General features: G+C 48.4%; 3 long non-coding RNA genes across 4 annotated transcripts; all 3 read right to left on the bottom strand.

Annotated features, from left to right (window-relative positions):
• Positions 1-519: 519 nt before the first annotated feature.
• On the bottom strand, positions 520-3043 carry LOC142077432 (uncharacterized). Its single transcript, XR_012671820.1, has 2 exons — positions 2651-3043; positions 520-1772 (listed from the first exon to the last, which is right to left on the bottom strand). It is a non-coding gene; the product is annotated as an uncharacterized LOC142077432 (long non-coding RNA).
• A 10332-nt stretch (positions 3044-13375) lies between these two features.
• On the bottom strand, positions 13376-15019 carry LOC142077431 (uncharacterized). Its single transcript, XR_012671819.1, has 3 exons — positions 14853-15019; positions 14716-14768; positions 13376-14330 (listed from the first exon to the last, which is right to left on the bottom strand). It is a non-coding gene; the product is annotated as an uncharacterized LOC142077431 (long non-coding RNA).
• A 1228-nt stretch (positions 15020-16247) lies between these two features.
• On the bottom strand, positions 16248-17397 carry LOC142077435 (uncharacterized). 2 transcript variants are annotated; one of them, XR_012671824.1, is made up of 4 exons: positions 17351-17397; positions 16497-16552; positions 16372-16412; positions 16248-16288 (listed from the first exon to the last, which is right to left on the bottom strand). It is a non-coding gene; the product is annotated as an uncharacterized LOC142077435 (long non-coding RNA). The 2 variants fall into 2 exon arrangements; XR_012671823.1 differs by lacking the exon at positions 17351-17397 and having other exon boundaries at positions 16497-17316.
• Between the last annotated feature and the right edge of the window lie 399 nt (positions 17398-17796).

Below are 17796 nucleotides of genomic sequence, written 5' to 3'. Positions count from 1 at the left end.
GGAGTAATTTTTTAAAAATACTATTATTTTGTAATCTATTTGTGTTAGTTACTCCCAGGAAGCATGCCATTTTCTACTGGTACTATTTACATTTTAAATAGCAAACACACACAAAAAAAAACACACCACAAAAGCCCAAACACCAAGACTGATGTGCACAAAAAAAACCCCACAACCGCCAAAGACCAAGACTGACACGCACAAAAAAACCAAAACCCCCAAAGACCAAGACCAATGCATGCAAAAAAAAAACCACCCACACAACCCCCCAAGGCCAATACAGAAAATTCCCTCCTCCAACCCCACAGGAAACTCAAAAAAAACACCACACCAAGACACAAACAGAGAGAGACAACAAAATCAAAGACCAAAACAAAGCAAAACAACATCAATGACAAAAACCAGAGAGACAACATCAAAAGACACCAGACAGACACACAAAAAAAAACCCTACAGAGAGAGAAAAAAAAAAACCACCAGAGACAAACACAGACATAAAAAAAACACAGGAGACACAAAACAGATCAAAGAAAATTTTATTTAAACTTTATTGCAAAATCATTTTCTTTTAAGATACCTGAGAACCCTATTAAGGAGTGGTTTAACTACCATAATTAGCTCTTTCTGCAATTAAGGTAATTGAACACAGCCATATTACCATTCCATCTTTACTGCCTAGTTTGATATTTTCCTTATGATACTACTCAGATACAATTCATGCCTGCTAGTGTCTTACTAAGATCAGTGTTTCAATTGGACATCATTTATGCCCAAGTAGTATTCTACATTTCTTTAAAACTACTCAAAGTAATTAAAAAACTTTACACAATTACTAATAGTTTAAATATACTTAGGAGCCAGTAATGCACATGCTTTCTTTTAACCTGTCAATAGCTACATTTATCTATAGGTATTGACAACTCTCCCTCTAATGACTAATTCTCATTTAAATTATCACATACAAACATTATTGCCGTAATAGTCCTCAAGCAAGAGCTGTCAATGCCTGTAACAATTCCCCACCACCACCACCACCCTCCAATTGGCAATTTTGGTTAATAGGTACTTTCATTTGTTATTTCAGTTTTTACTGTGATTCCAATAGGGATACATTACTGCCTGTATTTTGTTTTTATAATTTTCAATTTAAAATTGGTCCATTGCTAATTCCAGTAGATTTTCCCATATTATTTTTTACATTTCAATTCTACAATATACTTGTACTACAGAGACAAAAATTACTCTCAGGTTGATCAAATACTTGCTACAATTACATTTATTCACTTCTCACTCTTTGAAATTCACTCTTTGAAATGCATTTGACCTCTAAAAATTCATCATTACCTTTACAGTCGGCGCAAGTATTTAGTGCCTGTGATTCTATACCTAGTAGTCTTTTCCACGTTTCTCCCTCCCATTACATTCTCAGTCTATTGCTTTACATCTCTGTTTGCCTCTTCGAGGCGACATCGTCTCCACAATTGGGATTCCTAGGCAGAAAGTGACCGAGCTCCGCTCATCTCAATGGGCCCCCTACTTCTGTGCTTGCGCACAAAAATAAAAAAAAAAAAATCATAAAGTGTCATTACATCAGAAACTACAAAGCCCCTCAAAAGAATTTACAATCCTAACCGTAAACAATAAAGTTTAGCCCACCTGCTTCACAAGCTGGTCCTCTTCAACACTGACAACCTGCTCCAAATTCCCCACACCCTTCAACTGCAAGATCATCAATCATCTTCCCATGACCATTCGCTACACAACATACCTCCCTGCAATGACAGGCAAATGCCACATTCCAGGACAGCGCTCCCCAGGAATGGTGTTCCCAGAGGCCTTGAAAAAACCACCCTCTCTGCAAAAACTTCAGCCCGAGCCCAACCTCCACCCAAACATTGGCAATCAACTCCCTTACAGAGTTGCTGGGACCGGGGCAGGGGGGGAACACAACACACACACCCAACATACACACCCCTAGACGGGGGGGCAGGAGGGGTGGTGTGGAAATCCCTTGTCTAGGTTTTAATATAATTTTTTTTGTAACTCTCTGAACACAAAAAAACCACTCAACTCCACACACAACCTGCAAAGAAACATAAAAAAACACCACATAATGAAACAAGGTTATATACATTCAAAACACACCGCTCATTCAGCTACCACACAAGCTACCCCTCACTCTCGCCGATCCATTCTGCGACCAGCCTGCCACAATGGGACATCACCCCGTGTCTGCGCCGCTCCCCAGGAACAGCATTCCCAGAGGCCTCAAAAATCACCCTGCCTGCAAAAACCCCGGCCCAAGCCTGACATCTGCCCAGACATTGGCGATGAACGTCACCTTGCAGAGCGGCCGGGACCAGGGGAAAAAAAAACCCAGCTGGGGGGGGGGGGGGGGGGAAGAAAAATCCCCCAGCCAGGGTTTTTTTTTTATTATAATTTAAAAAAAAAAATACTACTCTCAACATTAAATACAACCTGCGATAAAATACTTCACACATACAAGATTAGGCACATTGAAAAACTAACACTCATTCAACAACCACTTGCTTCACCCCTCACTCAAAACACCATTGTTTCACCACCCACCTGCCACGATGGCATATTGCCCCCATTCTAGACCCATCCCCGGAACTGTCTCGCCACACACTTCAAAGCAACGTTGCCGTTCCATACAACTCCAAAGTTTCAGCCTTCTTAACAGCAAGCCGAGGAAGACGCTTCGCTACATTCACCGGGCCTGCTCCTTCTTCACTTCAATTTGGACGCTCTGGCAAGATGCGCTCGAGAATTTTCTCCACGGATCCAAATCACCCTGGGGCACCTGCAAAAAACTACAAAAGGGACTGTACACCCTGCTTAGCAATACCTACTGGCTATACAAAAAAACATCCCAGACAACCTCCATCCAAACAGCCTGTGCTAATCAAAGCATGTAAAGCAAGTCACCTGGATGCTGACCGATAGCTTGACATGACTAAAAGCCTGTCTTGTTTTGCATATGCCTTCTAACTGCAGATGGAAAAAAAACCACACCAGATATTAAGCCCTACATAGACAAGTTAAGGCAAGTTCAAGATACAGTCCACTCGACTACCTTGCAAACTGCCACTCCCAAGAGGCCAGAGTGCAGCCTCTAGCACCCACAAAACACAACGAAAGTAACTGTGGCCGCTCTCTAGAGCTACTTGCCCAGAGATGGACTGTACAGTCTTTGCCTAAAGAATCTGGCCAGATCAACATATAACCATATCACCATAAAGCTATAATATATTTATTATTGCTACGCTCCCAGGCAGCGCAGCTCCAACCCTGACACACAGACAGAGACTGCACGCAGACGCCACAATGTGATCGTGAGACACGAGAAGACCACAAGCGAGAATGACTGCCGTAGGGAAGATGCCTCCAGCACAGAAGCCCTAAGGTGCCACAATGGCACAAATGCTCTATAGCGCCCCAGGAAAGAGAGTCAACTGCCACAGCCCATGAGAGAAAACTACCATCAAACCCAGAACGATGGATGCATGAGAAGCTGGGCTTTAAGACCGTTAAGGACACGGGGGTGAAACCTCTAAAGACAACTGTGGAAACAGAACTCCTGAGAGCAGAGCTGCTGGCACCACCTGGCTCACCGCCGCAAGAGATACCCCTCAGAAACATCTATGATGCAACGCTGACCAGGCATGTCCGTGCTTGAAGCTACAACGGCAAGATAAGAAGGGCTCAACAGGCACTATGCTGATGAGACAATGCATTTGAGACCCTGGGGAGGGCTACCGAGGCGCCTGCTGATCTTAAAGAGCTATGGAGACATCAAGGCCTGAGAAAACTACGGTAGAAGACACAGAAGAGAGTCCTCAGAAACTACACAACACCACAGACGCAGGCTGGAACTGCCAAGCCCGGCACACACCAGCATCATGCTGAAGAATAACCCGCTCCCTTTACACCTTCCCAAAAGGGACTGTTGCTGGACAGTTCTCTCCCCTACGCTAACTTCATAACTCCTTCCTGCAATTCCCAACCTTGTTCCCTCCCCAGCCCTGGTCCCTCAACTTAGTTTTCAGAGGGCCAGGGATCTCAATCCATCTTAAAAAAAAAAAAAGAAAACAAACCCAAAACACTAACTAGGATGTTGCTGCACTCACCTGGTTCCTCTTTATATGCAAAAAAAAAGCCACACCCACACCAAAAAAAACCCCACCAAACCACAAGAGTACTAGTATTCAGCATCGCACTAGCCTCCTCCTCAAAAGCACCATAGTGCTCTGCTTACCTGCTCCACACTAATTCCAAAGTCAGATGCTGCAACTGTCACTCGTCGCACCCAAGATGTCAAGAGACACAAAGTTACCGTTGCGCTTGGGCGAAATCACCAGCCCCACGCTCCTCCTCGCCAGCACAGCTCCCGCAAAACCAAAAGGTAAATGGTTAACCGAGATGCCATGTCATACTTGCTTATTAAATGGTGACCCAGCCGACAACCTCCTCACCTTCTCCGACCGCTTCTCAGTGGGCAGCTATGCCCCTCTGAGGCTACCTGCGGCATGTGGAAAAACCCAAACTAAAAGCACAGCCTGCCTGCAGCAATTCTCATCTTCCCCACCTTTACCTTGGCCTTTACCTGCACACCCAGCCCCCATCATTTGGGGCTGCCATGTTGAAGCTTGTGTACCACCTGTAAAGCCCAAACAGCAGGTAAAGCTTATAACTTCACCGACAATACACACCTGAAAAGTAACTGCTACTTCAGCCCACGAGTCATTGCTCAACTTGCCTGAGTCAACTCCCACGCCCATATCCCACTTGCCTCATTGCTTTGCATCTTCGGGAAAAAAAAACCACAACATTATGCAGTCATACAACCAACAAGACTCACCTTCCCTCCAACACCAAAGGCTGACGCGCTTTAATCACAGAATCACAGAATACCAAGTTGCAAGGGACCTCAAGGATCATCCGGTCCAGCCTTTCTTGGCAAAAGCACGGTCTAGACGAGATAGCCCAGCACCCCGTCTGGCCAAATCTTACAAGTGTCCGATGTTGGGGAATCTGCCGCTTCCTTGGGGAGATTATCCCAATGGCTGATTGTTCTCATTGTGAAAAGTTTTCCTTTTGTGTCCAATCGGAATCTCCTCAAGAGTAACTTGTACCCATTACCACTCATCTTTTCCATGTGACTCCTTGTAAAAGGGGAGTCTCCATCATCTCTGTAACCACGATTTACCTACCGGAACATGGTGATGAGGTCTCCCCTAAGCCTTCTTTTCTCAAGACTACACACAATTCTCTCAGCCTTTCCTCATGTATCAGGGTTCCCAGTCTTTTGATCATATTTGTGGCCCTTCTCTGGACCCTCTCCAGCCTGTTCACATCTTTTTTTGTATAATGGGGACCAACACCACACACAGTATTCCAGGTGTGACCTGGTGAGCGCCGAGTAGAGGGGGATGATGACTTCTATATCTCTGCTGGTGATGCCCTTGTTGATGCAATCCAGCATCATCTTGGCCTTCTTTGCTGCAGCAGCACACCATTTGCTCAGATTTAGCTTGTTCTCCACCGGGACCCCCGGGTCCCTTTCCACAGCTGCTCCCCAGCTGGATAGTTCCCAGCCTGTACCGCACTCCTGGATATGCTTTCCTAGGTGCAAGACCTAACTTTTGACTTTGTTGAACTTCATAAGGTTCTCATTAGACCATTCTTCCAGCCTATCCAAGTCTTCCTGCAGAGTGGCTCTCCGCTCCAAAGCGTTCGCTTGCCCACTCAGTTTGGTATCATCATCAAGCTTCATCAGGGTACGCTCGATCCCATCATCCACATCACTTAAGATATTTAACAGTGTTGGGCCCAATATCGATCCCTGGGGGATCCCGCTTGTGACAGGTTGCCAGTTTGAAAAGGAGCTATTTACTACCACCCTCTGGGGGTTGCCTGTCAGCAAGTTCCCCACCCACCAAACAGACCGCTTGTCTAGACTGTAACACATCACTTTCTCTAGGAGGCTGTGGGAAACCATATCAAAAGCCTTGGAGAAATCCAGGACCATGTCCACCGCTCGCCCCACATCAACCAAGCAGGTCACTTTGTTATAGAAGGCAATCAGGTTTGTCAAGCATGATCTGCCCTTGGTGAATCCATGCTGGCTTTTCCCAATCATGTGCTTCATTGGACTTGTGGTACCACACAGGAGGATTCAATCCACAGCTTTCCCAGGGACTGAAGTATGACTGATGGGCCTACAATTTCCTGGATCCTCCTTTATGCCCTTCATGTAGATGGCGTGACATTAGCCTTCTTCCAGTCTTCTGGGCCATCACCCAATCTCCGCAACTTCTCAAAGATTATGGAAAGCAGCCTTACCACAACCTTCTTACGGTGCTACACTCGCCTCCTCTGTCACTCTTTGGTGTATGGCTCCTTCCTAGGTATCTGCAAAAACAATAATATCAAACAAGTCACCCGGTTGCAGAGCAATAGCTTAACAATTCCAAAAGTCTTGTTTCCATTTAAGAATCAATCTGCTTCACTACCCCTGAACAGCCCCTCCCACACGGGTCGGCTCATCCCCATAAAACACCATTGCAAGAGCTGTCCACACAGCCTGCCAACAGCTACTGAGTCCGAGATGACTGTACAACCGTTGCCTCGACGGTCTAGGCATATCAACATATTAACCATAGACTCTTATGGCTATTCCACCTCCCCCTGACTCTACACTCCCAGGCAGGGCTGCTCCAAGCCACACACACATGCACAGACCAACACTATACAGAACACTACAAACAACGCGCCTCAAAGAGGAGAGAAAACTCTCGGCAAGAAGAATGACACCTAAACGGAAGACGCCGTCGGGCAAGAAGACCTGCAGGGCTGTGACATGACGAGGCTCTATGGCAACACCAGAGAAAGAGTAGAACGTCATGACCCATGACAAGAAGCTGCTTTCAAAACTGAGAAGATGTATGCGCAAGAAGCCTGGCCTCTAGACCTAAGAGCGTAAGGATGCAGGGAAACAATCCCAGTCTGCAAAAATAGATGTCTAGAGAGCAGAGCTGCTCACGCAGCCGGGAAGGCTGCCGCAAAAGAGGACCGTCGAGAAACTTCGAGACACGAGACCGATCCACGCTTTCAGCTTGTAACGCAAGAAAAAAAGCGCCCTATTGGCCCTATGCCAATGAGTACAGGCGTTCAAGATCCTAGGGATGGCGCCTGAGGCATGTGCTGTGCTCCTCGAGCGCAAAGAGGACATCGAGACTCGAGGAAGGCCTAGGACACAGAAGACAGACCACACAAACTGCACAACAACAGACACAGGCTGGAACTGCCCTGCCCGGCTCACACTAACATCATGCTGATAAGTAACCTGCTCCCTTTAACTGCCCAAGAGGGACTGTCCCTGGACAGTCCCCTGCCCTACACTGTCTTTAAAACCCCTTCATACAATTGCCAACCCGGTCCCCTCCCTCCCTCGACCGATCTCCAGCACCAGTGCCTCAACTTAGCTTTCAGAGGACCGGGAGTCTGAATCCATCCACTACAGGAAAAACCACAATCAGCCCACTGGGTTAATCCTGCAGTCGCCAGGTTCCTCTTCATCACCTGCAAAAAACAAACACCAATGCATGCACAACAGTGCCGCCAGTCAGCGTCACATCCGTCAACATGGACCTTTCCCACAACGTCCTCCACCTCAGACACACCATTGCATTCCACTCACCTGCTCCACGCCGATTCCAGAGGCGGACGCTGCAGCTGTCATCGCTTGTGATGCCTAGGATACCAAGAGACACAAAGTTATCATTGCACTTGCCAGAAACCCCCAGCCCCATACTCCTCCTCTCTACTACCCAGCTCACCTCAAATGCTCATCCAATTCCAAAGGCAGCCCGCACGGCACCTGCAAAACCACAGAGAAACACTTCAGTTGCCATGTAACACTTTGCTATTAGACGCCAACCCAGCCCACAATCGCCTCACCTTCTCGGACCCCTTCGTCAGCATGCGGCAGAGGCACCCCTTTGAGCCTGCGTGCGACACCTGCAAAAACCCAAGCGTAAAGGCACGTGCTGAGATACTGCCTGAAACTGCAGCCTGCCCACAGTGTTTCCTATCTCCCTCTCCTTTACCTTGGCCGCTCAGCTGAGCGGCCTCCATCAGCTTGGGTTGCCACATTGAAGCTTGCGCACCACCTGTAAGACACAAACAACAAGGCTTGCTTATAACTTCACCAGCAATACAACACCTGAAACATAACCGCTACTTCAGCCCACCAATCACCGGTCACCTTGCCCGAGTCAGCTCCGGTGCCCATATCCCACATTGCTCTTTGCTTTACACCTTCAAATTAAAAGAAAAATAGAAATACCAGAATGTAGTCGTATAGCCACCAGTCACATCTTCCCTCTAATACCACCCACCAACCCACCTTCTTCTAGTGCTCCGCTCGCCTCTTGACCATCGCCCTGCACTGCTCATCCCTCTGCATCTGCAAAAACAATATTGAATGAGTCAGCCGGATGCAGAGCAATAGTTTAATAATTCCAGAGGACTTATTTCCGTGTAGGAATACTATCTAGAATCTAACTATACATCCTATCATTAAACAAAATTTAGAAGTCAAACATTTAGCCCTACACATACAAGCCTTAACACCTTTGAGACTCAATTTCCTTCACTACCCCTGAACAGCCCCTCCCACACGGCTCGGCTCATCCCCATAAAACACCATTGCAAGAGCTGTCCACACAGCCTGCCAACAGCTACTGAGTCCGAGATGACTGTACAACCGTTGCCTCGACGGTCTAGGCATATCAACATATTAGCCATAGACTTTTATGGCTATTCCACCTATCCCTGACTCTACACCCTCGGGCAGGGCAGCTCCTAGCCACACACACATGCACAGACCAACACTACATGGAACCCTACAAACAACATGGCTTAAAGAGGAGAGAAAACTCTTGGCAAGAAGAATGACACCCGGATGGAAGACACCGCTTGGCAAGACGACGCATGGGACTGCGACAGTGATGTGAGGAGGCTCTGTGGCAACCCCAGAAAGAGTAGAACGTCATGGCCCGTGACAAGAAGTTATTCTCAAAACTGAGAGGATGTACAAGCAAGAAGCCTGGCCTCAAGACCTAAGAGCGTAAGGATGCAGGGAAACAATCCCAGTCCACGAAAAGAGACGGCTAGAGAGCAGAGCTGCTCATGCAGCCGGGAAGGATGCCGCAAAAGAGGACCGTCTGGAAACTTCGAGACACGAGACCGATCCACGCTTTCAGCTTGTAACGCAAGGAAAAAGCGCCCTATTGGCGCTATGCCAACGAGTACAGGCATTCAAGATCCTAGAGATGGCGCTGGAGGCTTGTGCTGTGCTCCTCGAGCACAAAGAGGACATTGAGACTTAAGGAAGGCCTAGGACACAGAAGACAGACCACACAAACTACACAACAACAGACACAGGCTGGAACTGCCCTGCCCAGCTCACGCTAACATCATGCTGATAAGTAACCTGCTCCCTTTATCTGCCTAAGGGGGACTGTCCCTGGACAGCCCTTTGCCCTAACTAACTTTAAATGCACCTTCCTGCCGTTGCCAATCTTGTCTCCCTGCCCCCTCCCCAGCCATTGTCCCTCAACTCAGCTTTCAGAGGGCCGGGAGGTCTGAATCCATCCTTGACAAAAAACACATTGGCTAGCTGATATTTTCCTGCAGTCACCAGGTTCCTCTTCAGGATCTGGAAAAAAAAACACCAACCAACACACACACCAGCAGTAAGCATCATGACAGTAGACGCCACTCTCTTCCACAACACCCTCATCCTCACAAGAGCCCTGGCATTGCACTTGCCTGTTCCACGCCGATTCCAGAGTGGGACGCTGCGGCCGCCATTACTTGTGACACCTAAGATACCAAGACACACAAAGTTAACATTGCGTTTGTGAGAAATCACCAGTCCCATGCTCCTCCTCTCTACTCCCCAGCTCACCTCAAATGCTCATCCAATTCCAAAGGCGGCCCACACGGCACCTGCAAAACCACAGAGAAACACTTTGCTGAGTTGCCGTCTAATACTTTAGACGCCAACCTGGCCCACAACTGCCTCACCTTCTCGGACCCCTTCGTCAGCATGTGGCGGCGGCGTCCCTCCAAGCCTGCGTGCGGCACCTGCAGAAACCCAAGCGAAAAGGCACATGCTGAGATACTGCCTGAAACTGCAGCCTGCCCACAGTGTTTCCTATCACCCTCTCATTGACCTTGGCCACTCAGCTGTCCAGCCTCTATCATTTTGGGTTGCAACATTGAGGTTTGTGCACCACCTGTAAGACCCAAAGAACATGGGTTGCTTATAACTTCACCAGCAATACAACACCTGAAGCATAACCGCTCCTTCAGCTCACCAATCACCGCCCACCTTGGCCGAGTCAGCTCCAGTGCCCATATCCCACGGTCCTCCTCCCTTTGCACCTTCAAATAAAAAAAAAAATACAGTAGTGTAGTCATATAGCCACCAGTCACATCTTCCCTCTAATACCACCCATCAATCCTCCTTCTTTTAGTGCTCTGCTCATCCCTCTACATCTGCAAAAACAATATTGAATGAGTCAGCCGGATGCAGAGCGATAGCTTAACAATTGCAGAAGACTTGTTTCCATGCAGGAATACTATCTAGAATCCAACTATACTTCCTGCCATTAAACAAATTTTATAACTCAAACATTAAGTCATACCCATGCAAGCCTTAACGCCTTTGAGATTCAATTTCCTTCACTAACCCTGCACAGCACCTCACACATGGCTCAGCTCATCCCCATAAAACGTTATCAAAAGAGCTGTCCATGCAGCCTGCCAACAGCTACTGAGTCTGAGATGACTGTACAGCCTTTGCCTCAACAGTCTAGGCATATCAACATATTAACCATAGACTCTTATGGCTATTCCACCTACCCCCGACTCTACACCCCCAGGCATAGCAGCTCCAAGCCACACACACACACGCACAGACCAACACTACATGGAACCCTACAAAAAATGCACCTCAAAGAGGAGAGAAAACTCTTGGCAAGAAGAATGACACCCAGATAGAAGATACTGTCGGGCAAGACGACCTGTGGGACCATAACGGTGACGTGAGGAGGCTCTGTGGCAACCCCAGAAAAAGGAGTAGAACCTCACGGCCCGTGACAAGAAGATACTCTCAAAACTGAGAGGATGGATGTGCAAGAAGCCTGGCCTCAAGGCCTAAGAACCTAAGGATGCAGGGAAGAAATCCCAGTCCGTGAAAATGGACAGCTGGAGAGCAGAGCTGCTCACGCAGCCAGGAAGGATGCTGCAAAAGATGACCATCCGGAAAGTTTGAGACACGAGACTTATCCACACTTTCAGCTTGTAATGCAAGAAAAGAAGTGCCTATCAGGTGCTATGCTGATGAGTGAAGGCATTCAAGGCCTTAGGGATGGCACCCATGCCCCTCAAGCGCAAAGAGCAATGAGGACATCGAGACCTGAGGAAGGCCTAAGACACAGAAGACAGACCACACAAACTACACAACAGACAGGCTGGAACTGCCCTGCCCAGCATCATAGTGAAGAGTGGCCAGCTCCCTTTATCTGCCCAAAGCAGACTGTTCCTGGACAGCCCCCTGCCCTACACTACCTTTAAAACCCCTTCATGCAATTGCCAACCTTGTCCACTAAGCCTTATCCACTAGCTCCCCCTGATTCCTCTCCAGCACCAGTGCCTCAAAACTTAGCTTTCAGATGGCCAGGAGACGGAATCCATCCTCAACATGGAAAACCAGTCAGCCCACTGTATTAATCTTGCAGTCGCCAGGTTCCTCTTCATCACCTGCAAAAAACAAACACCAATGCATGCACAACAATGCCATCAGTCAGCATCACATCAGTCAACATGGACCTTTCCCCCAACATCCCTCACCTCAGACATGCTGTGGCATTCCGCTCACCTGCTCCACGCTGATTCTAGTATCAGAGGCTGCAGCTGTCATCGCTTGTGGCGCATATGGTACCAAGAGACACGAAAGCACCTGTCCTGTGCTCCTCCTTTCTGCTACTCAGCTCACCTCAAACACTCATCCAGTTCCAAAGGCAGCCCGCTCAGCACCTGCAAGATCAGGGAGAAGCATCATGGAGAAGATTCACAGAGTTGCTATGTAATACTTTGCTATGAGATGCCAACCCGGCCCACAATTGCCTCACCTTCTCAGGCCCCTTGTCAGCACACAGCAGCAGCACCCCTCCAAGTCTGCATGCAGCACCTGCAGAAACCCAAGCAAAAAGGCACATGCTGAGATACTGCCCGAAACTGCAGCCTGCCCACACCAATTCGTGTCTCACACTCCTTTACCTTGACAGCCCTCCCACCTGGCCTCTGTCAGCTTTGGTTGCCACATTGATGTTTGTGCACCACCTGTAGACCCAAACAACATGCATTGCTTATAACTTCACCAGCAATACAACACCTGAAAAATAACCGCTAATTCAGCCCACCAATCACCACTCACCCGCTCGCCTTACCCAAGTCAGCTCCGGTGCCTATATCCCACATTGCTTTTCACTTTGTCCCTTCAAATTAAAAAAAAAAAAAACCACTGTAATGTAATCATATAGCCACCAGTCACATCTTCCCTCTAATACCACACACCAACCCATCTAGTTACAGCACTCTGCTCCGCTCTCCTCTGTCGCCCTGTGGTGCGCAGCTCGTCCCTCTGCATCTGCCAAAAACATAATGATCGAACAAGTCACAGGGTTGCAGAGCAATAGCTTAACAATTCCAGAGGACCTGTTTCCTGTTAAGAACACCATCTAGAATCCAAACAAACATACATCCTGCTGTTAAAAAAAAAAACAAACCCAACCGACAACGTTGAAGCCCCACACATACAACACCTTTGAGATTCAATCTGTTTCACTACCCCTGAACAGCCCCTCCGACACAACCCTGCTCATCCCCATAAAAGCTATTGAAAAAGCTGACCAAGCAGCCTGCCGATGGCTACTTGATCTGAGATGACTGCACAACCTTGGCCTCAACAGTCTAGGCATATCTACATATTAGCCATAGACTCTTGTCGCTATTCCACCTACCCCTGACTCTACACCCACGGGCAGGGCGGCTCCAAGCCAAACGCACACACGCACAGACCGACAGCACACGGAATGCTACAGACAACATGCCTCAAAGGCGAGAGAAAACTCTTGGCAAGAATGACAACACCCGGACAGAAGATGCCATCAGGCGAGACGACCCGCAGGACCATGACGGTGATGTGAGGAGGCTCTATGGCAACCCCAGAGAAAGAGTATAACGTCGTGGCCCGTGACAAAAAGTTGCTCTCAAAACTGATAAGATGTACGTGCAAGAAGCCTGGCCTCAAGACCTAAGAGCGTAAGGATGCGGGGAAGAAATCCCAGTTCGCAAAAAAAGTGGATGGCTAGAGAGCAGAGCCGCTCAAGCAGCTGGGTAGGATGCCACAGAAGAGGACCATCGGGAAACTTCCCAGATGGGAGACGAATCCGCGCTTTAAGCTAGTAATGCAAGAAAACAGGCACCTGATTGTCACTATGCTGATGAGTACAGGCGTTCGAGACGCTCAGGATGGTGCCCAGGCACGTGCCGTGCTCCTCGAGCGCAAAGAGTAACATGGACACCAAGACCCGAAGAAGGCCTAAGGCGCAGAAGACAGACCACACAAACTACACAACAACAGACACAGGCTGGAACTGCCCTGCCTGGCCCACGCTAGTGTCATGCTGAAGAGTAGCCGTCTCCCTTTAACTGCCTGAAGCAGACTGTTCCTGGACAGCTCTCTGCCCTACACTGTCCTTAAAACCCCTTCATGCAATTGCCAACCCAGTCCCCTCCCTCACCCAGCGCCAGTGGCCCAACTTAGCTTTCAGACGGCCAGGAGTATCGATCCGTCCTCAACAAGGAAAACCACAATCATCCCACTGGATTAATCCTGCAGTCACCAGGTTCCTCTTCAGTATCTGAAAAAAAAAAACCAAACAAACAAAAATCAATGCATGCACAACAGTGCCGTCAGTCAGCATCACGTCGGCCAACATCAACCTTCCCACAACACCCGCCACCTCAGATGCGTGTGGCATTCCACTCACCTGCTCTGTGCTGATTCCAGAGTCAGACGATGCGGCTGTAGTCGCTTATGATGCCTAGGGTACCAAAAGACACAAAATTACCGTTGCACTTGCCAGAAATCACCAGCCCCATGCTCCTCCTCTCTATTACCCAGCTCACCTCAAACGCTCAGCCAATTCCAAAGGCAGCCCCCACAGAACCTGCAAAACCAGAGAGAAACACTTTGCTGACTTGCCATATAATACTTTGCTATTAGACGCCAGCCCGGCCCACAACCGCCTCGCCTTCTTGGACCGCTCGTCAGCACACGGTGTCACCCCTCCGAGCCCATGTGCGGCGCCTGCAAAAACACAAGCTAGAAGGCACATGCCGAGATACTGCTGGAAACCGCAGCCCATGCCGATCTCTGTGTCTTCCGCTCCTTTACCTGGACAGCTCGCCCATCCAGCCTCTGTCAGCTTGGGTTGCCACCCTGAGGTTTCTGCACCGCATGCGAGACGCAAACAACACAGATTGCTTATAATTACATCAGGAATAGAACACCTGAAGAATAACTGCTACTTCAGCTCACCAACCGCTGCTCACCTTGCCCAAGTAAGCTCCGGTGCCTATATCCCATGTTGCTCCTCGCTTCGCACCTTCCAATTAAAAAAAAACTTTACTGTAATGTGGTCATATAGCCACCAGTCACATCTTCCTCCTAAAACCACACGCCAACCCACCTCGTTACAGCGCTCCGCTCTTCCATCACCCTTGGGTGTGCAGCTTGTCCCTCTGCATCTGCAAAACCAATATCATCAAACAAGTAACCCGGATGCACAGTGATAGCTTAACAATTCCAGAGGACTTGCTTCCTGTTAGGAATACCATCTAGAATCAAACTACAGCCTGCCATTAAACGAAAGATATAAATCAAACATTAAGCCCTATGCATACAAGCCTTAACACCTTGGAGGTTCCATCTGCTCAACTACCACTATAGCTCACTCTCCCACACAGCTCCAGTCATCCCCTCTGCACCTGCAAAACACTACAGAAATTGCTTTCCTCACCTGCTGCTGACAGCTACTCAGTCAAGATGACTGCACAACCTTTGCCTCGATAGTCTAGGCATATCAACATATTAACCGTAGACTCTTATCGCTGTTCTAACTACCCCTGACTCTACACCCACGGGCAGGGCGGCTCCAAGCCAAACGCACACACACACAGACCGACACTACACGGAACGTTACAAACAACACACCTCAAAGGTAAGAGAAAACTCTCGGCGAGAAGAATGACACCCAGACGGAAGATGTTGTCAGGCAAGACTACCCATCTCACGGTGACATGAGGAGGCTCTACGGCAACCCCAGAGAAAGAGTAGAACGTCGTGACCCATGACAAGAAGTTACTCTCAAAACTGAGAAGACGTACACACAATAAGCCTGGCTTCGAGACCCAAGAAAGGTAAGGATGGAGGGAAATGATCCCAGTCAGCAAAAATGGACAACTATACAGTAGAGGTGCTCACACAGCCAGGAAGAACACTGCAAAAGATGACCATCTGGAAAAATCCAGGATGCGAGAGCGATCCACGCTTTAAGCTAGGAACACAAGAAAACAAGCACCCGATCGGCGCTACGGCGGTAAGTACAGGCATTCGAGGCCCTAGGAATAGCGCTCGAGACCTGAGGACGATCTAAGACACAGAAGACAGACCACACAAACTACACAACAGGCTAGAACTGCCCTGCCCGGCACATGCTGGTGTCATGCTGAAGAGTAACCCGCTCCCTTTACCCGCCCAAAGGAGACTGTTCCTGGACAGCCCTTTGCCCTACAGGAAATGTAAATCCCCATTCCTGCAATTGCCAACCTTGGCCCCTGCCCCCTCGCCAGTGCCAGTCCCTCAACTTAGCTTTCAGAGAACTGGGAGGTCTGAATCTATCCTTGACAAAAAACAACTCATCTGGCTGATACTTTCCTGCAGTTACCAGGTTCCTCTTCATCATCTGCAGAAAAGAAATACCCGCAACACCAGCAGTAAGCATCATGACAGTAGACGCCAACCTCTTCCACAACAACCTCATCCTCAGAAGCGCCGTGTTGTTCCGCTCACCTGCTCCACGTTGATGGCAGAGTCCGAGGCTGCGGCCGCTGTTATTTGTGGCACCTAAGATACCAAGAGACAAAATTACCATCGCACTTGTGCGAAATCACCGGTCCTGTGCTCCTCCTCTCTACTGCCCAGCTCACCTCAAATGCTCATCCAGTTCCAAAGGTGGCCTGCACGGCACCTACAAAACCAAAGACAAAAGCTTCATGGAGCTGCCGCAGGATACTTTCCTCTCGGACACTGACTGGGCTGACGCTCGCCTCACCTTCTCAGACCACTTGTCGAGGTGCCGCTTTGCTCCTCGGACGCTATGTGCGTCACCTGCAAAAATCAAAGCAACAAAGCAAATAACGCATGCCTCACTTGACTATCCTGCTTATCCTAGACCCGTTACTTAACTGCAAGAATAACTCAAACCACCCACTGACATACAAAAATTACAGTTACTGCCAGATGACTCAAATATAAATAAAGACCGATTGGCCAAATGGCTAAAGAAGTACGGATAGCAAATGACCGTGGCTGGTGTAAGACAGACTCTTCCTTTATGGATAAATAACTCTGTGAGCTACAGCATGGAGAACCCCTCAGTAGACAGCATGCTCAAATGAGAACACTGACATATACGGGACAGTAGATTGGGCTGCCAGAAGCTACTTGCAGACAGAATGCTACTACTAGATAACATTCCACTATAAAGTCTTAAACCAAAACTGCATAGTAGTTACAGGAGAGCTGAGTGCAGACAGATGCCAAATATGACTTGATGGTCACAAAATCTAATGAAGACAGGCACCAAAAGTCTAATAGAGACCGCTCAGAGCCAAATGCTTGATGAGAGATGCTTCTTGCAAAAATATGAGCTCGATGAGGAAAAGCCAAAGGTGATGCGGACCAAGCTATTAAAATCTCAATACAGAAGTACGCATTACTTCAGGTGGCGGGATGGTTCTGCCAGGTTGGTCTGACCCAAGCACTGGGTTCTAACACCTGTCCAGTGGTATACGTGATATCTCACAGCCTCCCATCTAATAGACAGCTCCCCAGTCCAGGACCCTGTTATACATGTCCCAGCCCCCCTCAGCCCCATGATGAAAATCAAACAGTGAAAATAAGGACTCTGCTTCATCACCTTGGCCTCCGAAAAAAGCTTGCTTCCTCTGCTGATGGTCGACACCAATATCCTCTAGCTGTTCCTTGAATGTGGGCTGTACTGCCTTGGGTGCCTGTACTGCCAAAGGAAGTGACTTGCGGAAACCGGACTGCACAATCTATGAGATTGTAAAGTAGGTATGTTTATTCAGCGCTGGGCGGCACGGGGGGTAGTCCCACCAAAATCGTGCGCGCCTCAATGCGGCACTCACCATAAATATATACAGTAAAATATTACATATTCATAAAGTTTTGTAATATGCCTATACATATGCATGACCTGTCCCCGCTTTGTATTAAAATGAGTTCCAAGAAGTCATTTCCATAGACCCCTCCCATCTGCGCTTGCGCATTGCCTCCTAGTGGTGGTCGTCAGGGGTCGTGGGGATGAAGGCTGATAGTTCCTCTTCGTC

The sequence above is a fragment of the Calonectris borealis genome, unplaced genomic scaffold, assembly GCF_964195595.1.
Source record: "Calonectris borealis unplaced genomic scaffold, bCalBor7.hap1.2 HAP1_SCAFFOLD_251, whole genome shotgun sequence".
NCBI lineage: Eukaryota > Metazoa > Chordata > Aves > Procellariiformes > Procellariidae > Calonectris > Calonectris borealis.
This window is presented reverse-complemented; position numbering and strand designations above follow the sequence as displayed.